The 14,188-nt window shown below is 41.6% G+C and overlaps 1 long non-coding RNA gene and 1 pseudogene across 1 annotated transcript; both read left to right on the top strand.

Moving 5' to 3' along the window:
• The first annotated feature begins 5,374 nt into the window (after window positions 1–5,374).
• On the top strand, window positions 5,375–7,780 carry LOC104603601 (G-type lectin S-receptor-like serine/threonine-protein kinase LECRK4; annotated as a pseudogene).
• Window positions 7,781–8,064: 284 nt separating this feature from the next.
• On the top strand, window positions 8,065–9,310 carry LOC148802702 (uncharacterized). Its single transcript, XR_016082041.1, has 3 exons — window positions 8,065–8,916; window positions 9,025–9,097; window positions 9,202–9,310. It is a non-coding gene; the product is annotated as an uncharacterized LOC148802702 (long non-coding RNA).
• Window positions 9,311–14,188: the final 4,878 nt, after the last annotated feature.

Consider the following 14,188-nt stretch of genomic DNA (forward strand, 5'->3'; position numbering starts at 1 on the left):
GTAAAACTTGAAAATATTGGTATCTTACAAAAACTTCAGAGAAAACCTTCCGAAGATGTCCACTATCGTTGGAGCTATTCTGAAGACGGCTCCTTCATGCACAGAGCTATACTACATCGCGGTCAGTTCTCTTCTAATATATCACGGCTACTGGTTGCATCCATTTGGAAAGGACTTGGATTTGATGTCAAAACAGTGCAAAATAAAATGGTCAATCAACTTTTTGATAGTGATCATGACATGTGTCCTCCAAGTTACTTGAACAATGTAAAGTTCATAAACTTCCAAATAGATAATGAAGTTATGAAACCCAGTAATATGAACTTTTCCCCTGTGGTTCCTGTAAATACATTTGTTTTAAATGATCCTATGGATGTTGATCTTGTTCATGATATGAAAGAAGATAAGCATTTTCTCCATATATGCACTTGGTAGCAGGTTTCCAATGTGTGTATATGTTGAAAATCTATAATTAGTGGATGTTTTTGAGGTTCTATTAATGGGGCAGAATAGGAAATTTTGGCTGATTGCAATTCCAGTTTCTAGTTGAACCAAACAGTAGGAATCCCTCCACGGCCAAGAAATCCTTCATCCTTGATAGCTACCTTCCAGTGGGTTGGAAAAGACCACCCTCCAGGATTTCGGACAATGAAATACCTCCTTTTCCAGGAGGGAACCTTGTTTGGGCAGCCGAACAGGATTTTGAAACCAGGCCGAGGTGCGATATAGTAGCTTTGTCTGACATCCCCACGTAGACAAGCAGAGTTCCGCTTGATCGCACAGATCGAGCTGAAGGTGTCTAAGAACAGAGGCCGGTTGTATGTGTGGAATAAAGAGATAGTACCAACTATATTCCAAATAGAGTTCGGATGTAGTTGGTCGATGGTAATGTTAAAAAACTTAACTACCTCTATAATGAAAGGGTGAAGTGGGAAGCGCAGCCCGAACGCGAGCTGCTCCTCAAAGACTGCGAGCTCATGGTGATCATGAGCCCAAGGGTATTGACCTAAGGGAAGGCAAAAAACCAAACTATCGAGAAGAAGATGGGGCCTCCGTCCTAGAGGACGGACCCTCTTCCTGAACCTCGGTCTCCCCGAGCTGGGATGGCTCGACTTTGGTAGCAGAAGCTTCCACTAAAGACATAAGAGGGGAGTCACCCTACGGCGAGCTGACCTCCCCAACAGGGGCCGTGGATTGTACCACGACACCCTCGACCTCGCTAGAACTACCTAAAAGTCTGTCTACGCTAGAACTAGACATGATTAAAAAACAAAGAAAGAACAGGAAAACAACGGACTCACTAAAAAGAAGGCTGACCTTGGAAATCAAAGAGAAGAGCGAGCTAAAGAATCCCGATGCGACCTCAAAACAAACTTTTGAACTTGTGGCGAGAAAAATGAGTCTTGGGACCCCCTATTTATAGCCACCGTACCGAAGAATCAACGGTTAAGATCAGAGCAATCTAATGACTCTTAAGAAAACCAACTACACGACCCTTGAGGTCGAAGTCAGTTTAGAACGTTTTTTGACATCCGCAGAATTTGTAGATCGCGTGATGTCTGCACGTAAACTGCACATGACCTGGGTTATTCCTTGTTGAGCCAAGCAGCCAAACTGGTCTGACCGGCGACCTATCTGATAGAGCAGCCTGAACTTTGAGCCAAATCCACTTGTCACATCGTGGACTCCCCGCACCAGGTCAAGACCCCTAGCTCGGGGAGTGGGGGGCAATTGATGAAGGGAAATTTGGCCCAACCTCGTAACAGGGGGACACATGGACGTGATTCGGCATAAGTGACAACTTAGCATGATCAGATCGGCACGTGGACGTGACTCGACACAAGTGACAGCTCAGCATGATCAATTCGCTACAAAGCGACCTCGGGTACCCTGATACCCCGAACTGAAGCTATCCTGAACTAAGATCACCTCGGTATCAGATCGCGACCAGGATAACAATATCAAGTCCGTTATAGATCGAACCAAGATAGATGCACCACCTCGGAAAGAATCCACCTCGAGACAAGCCTACCTCGGGTCGAGATCACCTCAGTACTAAGGCACTTCGGCATTCAGAGCATGTTGGGCAGCTCGCCACCAAAAAGCTCGGCACTTCACAGACAACTCACTACCTAGTAAGGACGACCTCCGCGTGGCAACCCCGAGGAGCTCACCACCATACCCCGCGTCTTACGGGACCGTACTTTGTAACGGCTACATTAGTTCACCCACTCCCCGATACAGGCGGAAGTGGGCAACCTTACCGGGTGGTGGCATTATCCCCACCTAACACGCAAACGGATCCCATCACAGCGAGGATCCAGGAACTGCTCCACTATACCCGCAGGGACTCCAGTATATAAAGACCTCATCCCCCAGGGGCGAAGGTATGGTGTGTAATCTTTGCTCTCTAGCTCTCTAATTCTCTGATATCATCTTCAAGCTCTCTACTACGTGCTAACTTAAGCATCGGAGTGTCCCCGTCGGGTAAGCCACCCCGGGATCTCTGATTCATCTCTTGCAGATTACTCAGTCCCCGTCATTGCTGGCAGCCAGATCGTCTCCAGCAGGGAGCAGCCGGATTACGCCACATCAATATGCATCTAAAGTAAAAGGAAATAATTCTACAAGTTGTATAGCTACATCTTCTACTTTTGAATTTGAACTTGAACTTAGTAGTAGAAGAGAAAAACTTTTTTATTTGATAAGTAAAAGGCAAAAATCTGCTACCTCAACAACAAGTTCATTTATTGAACTTAGTTTTTATTCACAAGCAAATTTTTCTACTTTAGGTTGAGGAAACAAATAATTTTGTTATTTTAACCTGGTGGAGTGAACATTCAAAAAATTATCAAGTTCTCGCCACCATGGTGCATGATCTACTTATCCTACTGGTGTCTACGGTTCCATCAAAGACTTGTTTTAGTGTAAGTACTAGGGTGTTGGACGATAAGAGAAGTTGTATGAATGACGAAAGTATAGAGATGTTCATTTGTTTTAAAGATTGGTTGGATGATGAAGACAGATTACAAGACAAATAATGGCATGACACTACACCTGATAATTCACTTAAAGTAGATGATGGAAGTTATGATTCATAAACAATAGTTGTATAGCATTTTTTCAAATTATTGTAAATTTTGTTTTAATTTTATTTAATTTATTTGTTATTTTTTAATAATGTATTTTTATATTTTCAATTTGTAACTATATTATATTTTTTTATATTTTATTAATTGATTCCATTTTCCAATTTTCATATTTCATTCATCCAAGTATCAAACCATTGTATGCTTTGTAATTTGTATCATTCAGATTTAAATGAAATAAAATTCTATTTTTCTTATTCCATTCTTATTTGGCTAAGTATTTTTTTCATTTATTTGTTAGACTTCTCATTTCTTATTTTTTCAAATAATTCCCAAAGCCCAAAGGAAAATTAAATATTTTAGTTTTACACTTTTACTTAGCAAAGAAATAAAAAATTTCAAAAAACACAAAAAAGAAAATATCAATTAAACCCAATTCGGCCCACGCTCAAGATCCGACCCGTAGCCCAGCCCAACATGGCCCAGGCCCACAGCATAGCCTGCAGACTGGCACGGCCCGTTGTACATCTCTACGTTTGACTCCATACCAATTTAGTGACTATTAGGATACGCAAATCACTATACTAGAATTTCGTAAGAAAATTAGTGAAATAACTACTATCGAGATCGTTGATACTATCCATAGTTTTGTGCCATCAAAAGCTGTCACTTCTCTATATGTTTGCAAACTTGACAACTGAAGCTCTTGACTGCGACCAATGACTACAGACCACAGAATTCGGTCTTGGAGTTGTCACTTACCTCTGTCTCTCTTTCAATCAAATTTATTTTATTAACAGTTCTATCTCTCTAAACATTAGGTTTATGCAATACCCTCCTCCTCATCAGAGATGACACATTTCGAAAAGGGAAAGCTGATATAATTTTAATCAGTGAGTTTCAAGCTTTAAAATCATATGCCAAAGGCAATTTTTGGTACATTTTGATATCTTCTGAATGTCCACACAACGAGGGGTAGCCCATCCCCCAACCCCAGTGGAGGTGAGATTTGATTCCAAAATCCAAGTCTCTTCAAGGGCCAAGGAGACCAACTAAAAACCAGAAAGCTGCACCGGTCACAGTTTATCCGGCTAACTGGCCGTTTGGTTTGAAGAAACAGAAAGTTGGGGAAAAGTTTTTTCATAATTAAATTTTGTTAAACAATTTTTTTCCCTCAACTTGTCGTTTCTCTCTTATTTTTTTATACGCTATGTTGCTGGGTTCGACGAAACAGAAAGTTGGGGGAATTTCTTTCATAATTAAATTTTGCTAAACAATTTTTTTTCCTCAACTTGCCGTTTCTCTCTTATGTAATCCATGGGAGATTCTGACTTCCTGAAGTCTCAAGACTCGATCAAAGCTTTCCTTTTTTTCGAAAATGACCTTGACTCGTTCTTCAGTGCGCTTCCATGTCAGAACTTGGAACTACCTTATAAGGGGTTGATTCCAAACCGAAATATACCCTTTAAAGGTTAGTTCTAGGGTTGGCTTTGGCCTTACCAATTCCATTGAAATTACAGTTGAGCACCATGTGCGTTAAAGACCTTGGTCTAGCCGGCAAGGCGACTGTTTCCCTTTTAATGGTCTGACCATCCGGTCCATTTCGAATCTTACAGTACTAGTTTCCTTGGGTTGGATGTTTGATGCCCCACTTTAGGCAAACCAACATCAAAATCAATAGATTTTTTTAACTGGAATGCACCTTGACTATGAATTGATGTTAAATTCACGGATAGGATGTGCATCGTGTGTTTTCATACTTTTTCCGAAAGTTCTTTCATAATTAAATTAATTTTGTTAAACAATTTTTTCCCTCAACTTGTCGTAGCTTTTTTTTTTTTTTATTTTATACGCTGCGTTGCTGGGTTTGACGAAACAGAAGGTTGGGAGAATGTTGTTTCATAATGGCACGAAATTTAACGTTGCACAGTGACTAGAAGCGTTTGGGACAATGATCAATATGAAGAGAAAATACCAAAAATAACTGAATGGGTATTCTGGACATTTTCATGCTTTTTATTAGAGGATTCTGAGTTAACTAAGGTCCTTAGCATGGGTCGGTTCAATTTGGTTTCATGACAAAACTCGGAACCTACTACTAGTAGGGGGAATGGTTCCCGGTTTTTGGAACCGGAACCTACATTTAAGGTTGGTTCTAGGATTGGCTTTGGCCTTGCCGGTTCAATTGAGCGCCATGTGTGTTATAACCCTGGTCTACGCCTATAAGTACTAGCTCTCTCAAACAATTCTTCAACATCTTCCTTCTAATTGCGTGATTTGTGGCGATGCGGATCTATTATTTTGCAATGGTTTATGCTCTGGTGCTGCTTTCTCCTTTTCTACTCCCTTTTGTCACAGCTCAGACTTTTGGTAATGTTACTTTAGGCTCATCTCTCACCTTAGACGATAAGAATTCTTTTTGGCTCTCCCCTTCTGGGGAATTTGCATTTGGATTTAGTCCCCTCCAAGAAACCAAACTCTTTTTGCTTGCTATTTGGTTCCACAAGATACCAGAGAAAACTATAGTCTGGTATGCCAACGGAGATAAACCTGCACCATTGGGATCGAAAGTTGAGCTCAAGAAAGATGGTCATCTCCAGCTCCGTGATCCTCAAGGTGAAGAGATATGGTCTGCGAACAGCATTAGTGACGGGGTAATCCATGGCGCAATGCTTGACACAGGAAACTTTGTTCTTGCACGTAACAGTTCTGATAATGTATGGGAAAGCTTCAAAGATCCAAGGGACACCATCTTGCCTGGACAGATAATCCTATAGCACTGCCATCTACGTTTAACTATGGAGCATATTATGAAAGTTGTGTTTAATCCTATAGCACTGCCATCTACGTTTAACTATGGAGCATATTATGAAAGTGAGACGTCAGAGGACAATGCACAGCCCCTCCGCAACAGACTGATCTTTAATGAATCTGGTAGCATTTTTATTTTGAGAAGGAACGGGAGCACATTCCCGCTCACGCCAGGGAATGATAAGTATCCGTCCAATGAATTCTATTACCGGGCGACGCTCGATTTTGATGGAGTTTTCACCCAATATGCACGGCCAAGGACTTCTGCCGGCAATGAGAGCTGGTTCAGCGTCTGGTACGTTCCTGATGACATCTGTACTGCCATAAACGGTGTTTATGGTAGCGGTGTATGTGGCTACAATAGCTACTGCAGGCTATCTGCTGATGGGAGACCAACTTGTGAATGCCCACCTCAGTATTCCTTTGTGGATCCAACTGATAGATTCAGCGGCTGCGAACCCAATTTCATACAAGTCTGCAGAGAAGATGAATTTGGAATCCAAGGGGATCCATACAGGATGGTAGTGTTGCAGGACATAGATTGGATAAAAAACGACTATGAAAAGTTAGCACCTTACGACGAGGAAAGCTGCAAAAGATCTTGTTTGGAAGATTGTCAATGCGCGGTTGCCTTCAGTCAAGTTGATGCATGTTATAATAAAAAGCGACCACTACAAAACGGAAGGTTCAACAGCATGCTCATGGGAAAAGCTTTTCTCAAAGTAAGAAATTCAGGTGGTAATAACGGTTCGCGATTCGAAGATCTTCTTCCACCTTCATACCTGATGAGGAAGAAAGATCAAGGCACTTTAATAGTTGTTGGGTCTGTGCTTTTGGGTGGCTCGGTATTTTTCAACCTGTTACTGCTGGTTGCGGTGGCGCTACTCTTTTCCTTCATCTACCACAGCAAAGTGATGAAAGGTTCACAGGTCACAAGTTTGCTTGAAACAAATCTGCGTTGTTTTACTTACAGAGATCTAGAAAAGGCTACAGATGGATTCAAGGAAGAGCTGGGAAGGGGTGCTTTTGGTATCGTTTACAAAGGGGTCCTCTTGGGATCTCTAAGTTCATCAAGTAATCAGGTTGCTGTGAAGAGGTTGGACAAAGTTGCTGCAGAGGGTGAACAAGAATTCAAAAATGAAGTGATTGCAATCGGCAAGACCCATCACAAGAATCTGGTTCGATTGCTTGGGTTCTGTATGGAGGAACAGCACCGGCTCCTGGTATACGAGTTCATGAGCAATGGCACCTTAGCAAGCTTCCTTTTCGGAATCTCAAAGCCCGATAGGAACCGCCGAGTCCAGATTGCTTTCGGCATTGCAAGAGGACTCGTGTACTTGCACGAAGAGTGCATCACCCAAATCATCCATTGTGATATCAAGCCTCAGAACATACTCTTGGATGACTGTTTTACAGCGAGGATTTCAGACTTTGGATTGGCAAAGCTGTTGTTGTCTAACCAAAGTCTGACCCAAACGGCCATCAGGGGAACCAAAGGGTACGTTGCTCCTGAATGGTTCAGGAACATGCCAATCACTGCGTAGGTGGACGTGTATAGTTTTGGTGTGATATTACTAGAGATCATTTGTTGCAGGAAGAGCGTCAAAGTGGAAATGGAAGATAGCAGTGAGGAGAAATCGATTCTAACAGATTGGGCATACGATTGCTATCAGCAAGGAAGGTTGGACGCTCTGGTTGAAAACGATGCAGAAGCAATGAACGATATCAGTAGGCTGGAGAGGTTAGTGAGGATCGCTCTTTGGTGTATTCAAGAGCAGCCATCTCTAAGGCCCACCATGAAGAAGGTCACGCAGATGCTAGAAGGCATTGTCGAAGTTTCTGAACCTCCATGTCCTTATCCCTTTAGCTCAGTTTGTTGAAAACGTGCGGAACTGGGTTATTTGGAGTTAGGTAGACACATCATCAGAGGTTGCCACATACATCATCAGATAATAACCAAGACCCCACTAGAGCTGGATCACTTCTAGTCGATTTAGGATAACTACTCTCTCTAGATCGGTTATCTTTATCATCTCGATCTCTTTATCTTCTTCTTGTTGTAATATATGCAAAATAGTGTTGTACTTAGACCCTACTTCATAATGTTATGTATTGAACAAGGTTCTAGTGATCAACACCACCAAACCATTCTTCAATTTATTCTTCTTTTACTACATTATTTTAAATATCAGATCCAATACCACCATGTCATCAATCAATAGTTCAGCCGAGGGAGGAGCCAACAGTCTTGGATGGTTAGATTCTTCTATGAGCTCAAGAGCTGCAACATCGATGACAAACATTACACACTAGCTAGTTACATATCAAGTTGAACAGCGACAATTATCCCCCATGGCATGTGCAGCTTCTTCCTATTCTTAGGACCCACAAACTGAAGGAAATGGTTGAAGGAAAAATTCCAGCTCCTCCTCAAAAGATCAATGACCCAGAAGATCCATCAAGGAAGATCTTCAACCCAGCATATGACCACTGGTATCAGTTGCATCAACTAGTACTAAGTTTGATAGTTTCAGCACTCATCGGAGGTGTTCTCGGCCAGGTTGTAGGCATGTCTGCTCACTCGAAGTCTGGAGTGCATTGGAAGATTCCATTGCTTCACACTCTAGATCAGAGTTCTCCAACTGTGGAGACAACTTCAAAGTCTCAAGACACTACAAGAAAATCGATCAAAGGCGGCGGTTTAGAACCGGCGGTCTTCAAAACCGCCGCTAGAGTAATATCGGAGCACATCTTCCCGGGACCGCCGCCTACATCGATTTTAGAAACTAAGGCGGCGGTCCATAAGAATATGTTCGGCAGATTTTACAAGAGACCAAATTTAAACCGGTCTAATAGACTGGTATAGGATAAACGCGCGCGGGGAGGCAAAACTCTTCATTCTCCGTTCAAACACGCGCGGGGAGGTAAAAATCTTCATTCTCCGTTCGGTTTGGACTGTTTTCTCCAAAGTCCTCTTTGAGCGTTCGATAGAGAAGAGAACGGTTCTGCGATAGAGGTAACAATTTCTGCATTCGGTCTCTGGAAATGAGAGAGGCAAATATATTCTCATTGCAATTCAACCATTGAAGTTGAACTCTCATTTTGATTTTCTTGTCGATTTTAGGTCGCTTCCCTCGTCGGAAGAGAGATCCGACCTTATTTTCCAAATCCATCAATCTGCCTTTATTTCCAGAGAGGTATGTATGATCTTCCTTCATTTTCGCTTCATTGAATCTTTAATCTATTCTATAAAATATTTCTTCGTCTTCATCCAACTTCTCTGACCGCAAAATGATCACAGGGTACCACCATTTCTAATCATAGAAGATCTCAACTTCAAATCTGAGACTGAGTTGAGTGAGATAATGTGCCTTCTCCTCCATGCGTACCTTCTATTCTAATCACATCTAGGTTTCTCTCTCTCTCTCTCTCTCTCTCTCTCTCTCTCATCAACTATATACTTTAGACTTGGGATGTTATCTTATTATTATGTGTCATGTTATTTCCCTTTTGAGTAACAAATTTGCCGGCTCCATAAAAATGTTCTTCATTTTTTAGAACACTTCCATAGATATTCCTCATTTGATTGATTATACTGTGAAGATGGTTCAGGCTCGTGTGAAAGAATATCTAACCAGGACAACTTCCATAGATATTCCTAATTTGATTGATTGTACTATTGGTCCATACATGCTTTATCCATATACAGAGTAGAATGGATCCTCATTCTGAAACAGCAGGCCATGGGATTCAACCGGGGCAGAGATTTTAATAGTGCTACAAAGGTTTAGACTAGCAAAAGACTTAAAACTATACAAAATTGTAAATTAAGGGAGAACCCAAATTGGTGGTGGGCTGGATGCAGGATGAGGAAAGAACTCCTTGACAATATAGAAACATTATGAGGGAGATAATGAGCTCAAAAGAAACAGAATTGTATATGCAACTTGGGTTTATAGATCAGCTAACAGATTGATAGATGCTTTGGCAAGGACTGGACAGAGATCTTCAACCCCAATATATACAGGAGTTTTTTAAAAAGACAAGCGTGCAAGATCTTCAATCTGCAGTATGAATAATATACTCTTAGGTTACCAAAATAGGAAGAATGAGTAGTAAAATTTTGAATGAGAAAGACAAGCCTTAGTAGTCTGGGTAGCAGAGAACAAAGCTATTTGCCTCTCCTAGCATATAACAAGACAAATACAAGCCTATAGGGTCTCTAATGACATATCCAGAACCGATCTAGTTATTAATTAGGACTATCAGCTCTGACCCTATCACAAATCAGATCCAGTCCCACACCAGACCCTATATGTTTTAAATCTTCTGGGACTCATGAGGGGCTATGTTTAAGAACATAGCAATTTGTTTTGGAGATCGGAAAGAACGAAACACAATTTCCAATCAGTCATCATATAACGATAACCGGCTTGCTTCTAGTTTCCACTTTCCAAGTCTTAACCTTGAGTCTTAGTTATTGTCTTTCACTTTGCTTGTACTTGCCATTTTGTTAATTATTTGTTGATTATTCTAATTCTGTTTTTTTTTTTCTTTTTTGATGTCTTATTATGACATCAGTGTGGTATTGGAAGTGGTGAAGATGCAAGCCATTTAGACAATCCTTTGGAGCCCTTGATCCATAAAGTTGTAAGTGCATCTGACGCAGCGTGGAAGCAATGAGAACCGGAGCTGGCTATGCAAGCACCGGGCGTTCGCTAGCACCTAGCGAATAACATGATTTCTCTAGGAGAGAGAAAAGGTGGCGAAACTAGGAAGAAGAGAACTTGAAGAAATTCTGAAATCTGAAGTATGAAATTGATGAATAACTTTGGGAAAATAGCAGTATTTATAATACATTTGAAAATTGTAAAAGAACTAGGAAAGAACATGAATCTTGATCCTCTTGGGCTGTCTTAATAAGGTCGAACCCTCTTGGAATTCTTGGGCTTGATCTTCCACCGTCCGATCTCCCTAGCTCTCCTTATTCATGAATCTGGGAGTCTTGGATTTCTTGATGCTTCTTGGAGTCTTTGTTGGATCTTGATTGGAGTCTTGAATTCTTGCTAATCTTGGAAGAGTCTTAATAATCTTGGATTCTTGATAAGTCTTGGAGTCTTGGAAGAGTCTTAATGGATCTTGAATTATCCTATTATCCTTTCTTGACTTATCTTGGACTCTTGACCTTATCCTAGGAGTTGCCGCCCCTAGGGGTGAGATGGGCCTTGGGATGGGCCTCCATCATTCTCCCCCACTTGGAGAGAACTCGACCCCAAGTCGTGACGAGGATAGGCAAGTGTTATCTCTGGCAGGTACCGGTGAAGGTCAGCAACGTTGAAGGTCTTGGATATACCCATATGATCTGGTAGGTCCACTATATAGGCATTATCATTAATCTTCTTCACGATCTTGTATGGACCATACTTCCGAGGCTTCAACTTGTTGTAGGTACCTATGGGAATTCTTTCCTTCCTTAAGAAGACCATAACCTCATCACCTACATCAAACACTTGAGGTCAGCGGTGTTTGTCTGCGGCCATCTTGTACTTGGCGTTGGATTGCTCTAGCTTCTGCTTCACGGCATCTTGGACGGACCGGATTTGTTTTGCCATCTGCTCTGCTGAGATACTAGCGCTGGGTACCTTGGTAGTTTCACTAAATCCAGTGCATGGTTAGGGACCTTCATGTACACGATGGAGAATGGGGATCTGCTTGTAGAACTATGCACTGCATTGTTATAGGCGAACTCGGCCTGGGCTATGGCGAAATCCCACTGTTTCGGTCGTTCCCGGCATATGCTGCGAATTAAATTCCCTAAGGTTCGATTTACCACTTCTGTTTGTCCATCTGTCTGCGGATGGGCTGTACTGCTGAAATTAAGTGATGAATCAAACAACCTCCACAGGGTCATCCAAAAGTGACTAAGGAACCGTGTGTCACGATATGAAGTGATGGTCTTGGGTACCCCATGTAAGCGAACAATCTCCCTGAAAAATAATTTGGCTGTTGCGGATGCATCTGTAGTTTTCTTGCATGGGAGGAAATGAGCCATTTTTGAGAACCTATCAACCACCACGAAGACGGAGTCCATGTTCCTCTGGGTCTTTGGCAAGCCGAGAACAAAATCCATGGACAAGTCTTCCCATATAGCAGTAGGAACGGGTAGGGGCATGTAGAGACCTGTGTTCTGGGTTTGTCCCTTAGCTGTCTGACAAACATAGCACCTGCTTACGATGGTAGAGACGTCCCTTCTCAATTTCGGCCAGTAATATCGCCCCTTAACAGCTTCTATTGTTTTGTCCCTTCCCAAGTGTCCTACTAGTCCACTCTCATGCAAATCCCTGATGATCTTTTCGCGGAGGGAGGTGCAAGGGATACACAACTGTTCCCCTTTCATAAGGAACCCGTCATAAATAAAGAAGTCTTCTGCTGACTGCTTATTCACACATTTCTCCCATACCTGTTGGAAGTCTTCATCTTGGGCATATAAGTCTCTTAGGCACTCAAAACCCACAATCTCAACGCTGAGGGTCTTGATGAGGGCTACACGCTTACTAAGTGCATCAGCCACTTTATTTTGCTGTCCTGTCTTATACACAATTTTATATGGGAACTTGTCTAGGAAAGTAGACCATCTGGCATGTAAATCACTCCTTAATTGCTTTTGCCCACTAAGATATTTTAGAGCCTGGTGGTCAGTATAGAGAACAAATTCTTTTGCAATTAAATAGTGTTCCCATGTTTTCAAGGCTCTTATCACAGCATAAAATTCCTTGTCATAGGTAGACCACTTTCTCCTGGCTTCACATAATTTTTCACTAAAGAAAGCAATGGGCCTTTTCTCTTGGGACAATACAACCCCTATGCCAACTCCACTGGCGTCACATTCAACTTCAAATAATTTATTGAAGTCTGATAAGGCAAGAACAGGAGCAGTACATAACATTTCTTTTATGAGAGCAAAACTTTGCTCTTGTTCTTCCCCCCATTGAAATTTCCCCTTTCTCAAGCATTCAGTAATGGGAGCCATGATACTACTAAAATTCTTAATAAAACGCCTATAGAAGGTTGCCAACCCATGAAATCGCTTGACATCTGTGACAGTAGATGGGGTCGGCCACTCCCTAAGGGCTTTCACCTTTTCCTCATCTACTTTCACACCATCCTTGCTTATAATAAATTATCATTCATAAAGATGCATTTATTCAAATTAGCATATAATTTATTTTCCCTCAATGTTTTCAGGACCTCCCTAATATGTCCCACATGCTCAGTGATAGACTTGTTGTATATCAAAATATCATCAAAATAGACTACCACAAATTTACCAATGAAGGGGCACAATACCTGGTTCATCAGCCTCATGAAAGTGCTGGGTGCGTTGGTTAGTCCAAAGGGCATGACCAACCACTCGAACAAGCCATCTCTAGTCTTGAAGGCTGTCTTCCATTCATCTCCGGGACGGATCCTGATTTGATGATATCCACTCTTGAGATCTATTTTTGAGAAAACTACAGCTCCGCTTAGTTGATCCAGCATGTCGTCCAGCCGAGGAATGGGAAATTTGTACCCAATGGTGATCTTGTTAATGGCCCTGCTGTCGACACACATTCTCCAACTACCATCATTCTTAGGTGTTAATAAGGCAGGTACTGCACAAGGACTCATGCTGATTTGAATGTGTCCATTTTTCAATAATTCTTCTACCTTTTCACGTAAAATTTCATTCTCCTTGGGACTCATCCTGTAATGTGGGAGGTTAGGTAGACTAGCACCTGGAACAAAATCAATATGGTGTTGTATATCTCTCATGGGAGGGAGTTCATTTGGTAACTCCTCTGGAACTACATCATTAAATTCATCCAGTAGTCCATGTATTTCAGCTGGAATTGTATTTTCATCATTAACATCTTCTCCTTTTACTACTAACAAATGTATCTCATGAGTATCATTACATTTCTTTAACAAATTCAGCATGATGATGGGTGATGATAAGGAAATTTTTCTCATGTGCCTTTGGAGTATTTGTAATATTTTTTTCTGCTATGGGTAACAAAGTATAGCGTGTACCTTCTTTTTCAAGTTGGTAGGTATTCTTCTTACCCATGTGCCTTGCATCTGTATCAAATTGCCAAGGCCTCCCTAATAAAATATGGCAAGCATCCATAACTACAATATCACAATATGCTTCATCATGGTACTTACCAATTGAAAAAGGTACCTTGTAGCGTTCTTCCACTCGTACGCCGCCTCCTTCCTTGATCCACCCAATTGTGTATGGGTTGGGA

Source organism: Nelumbo nucifera, chromosome 2 (assembly GCF_055504915.1).
Source record: "Nelumbo nucifera cultivar China Antique chromosome 2, China Antique-T2T, whole genome shotgun sequence".
Classification (NCBI taxonomy): Eukaryota; Viridiplantae; Streptophyta; class Magnoliopsida; order Proteales; family Nelumbonaceae; genus Nelumbo; species Nelumbo nucifera.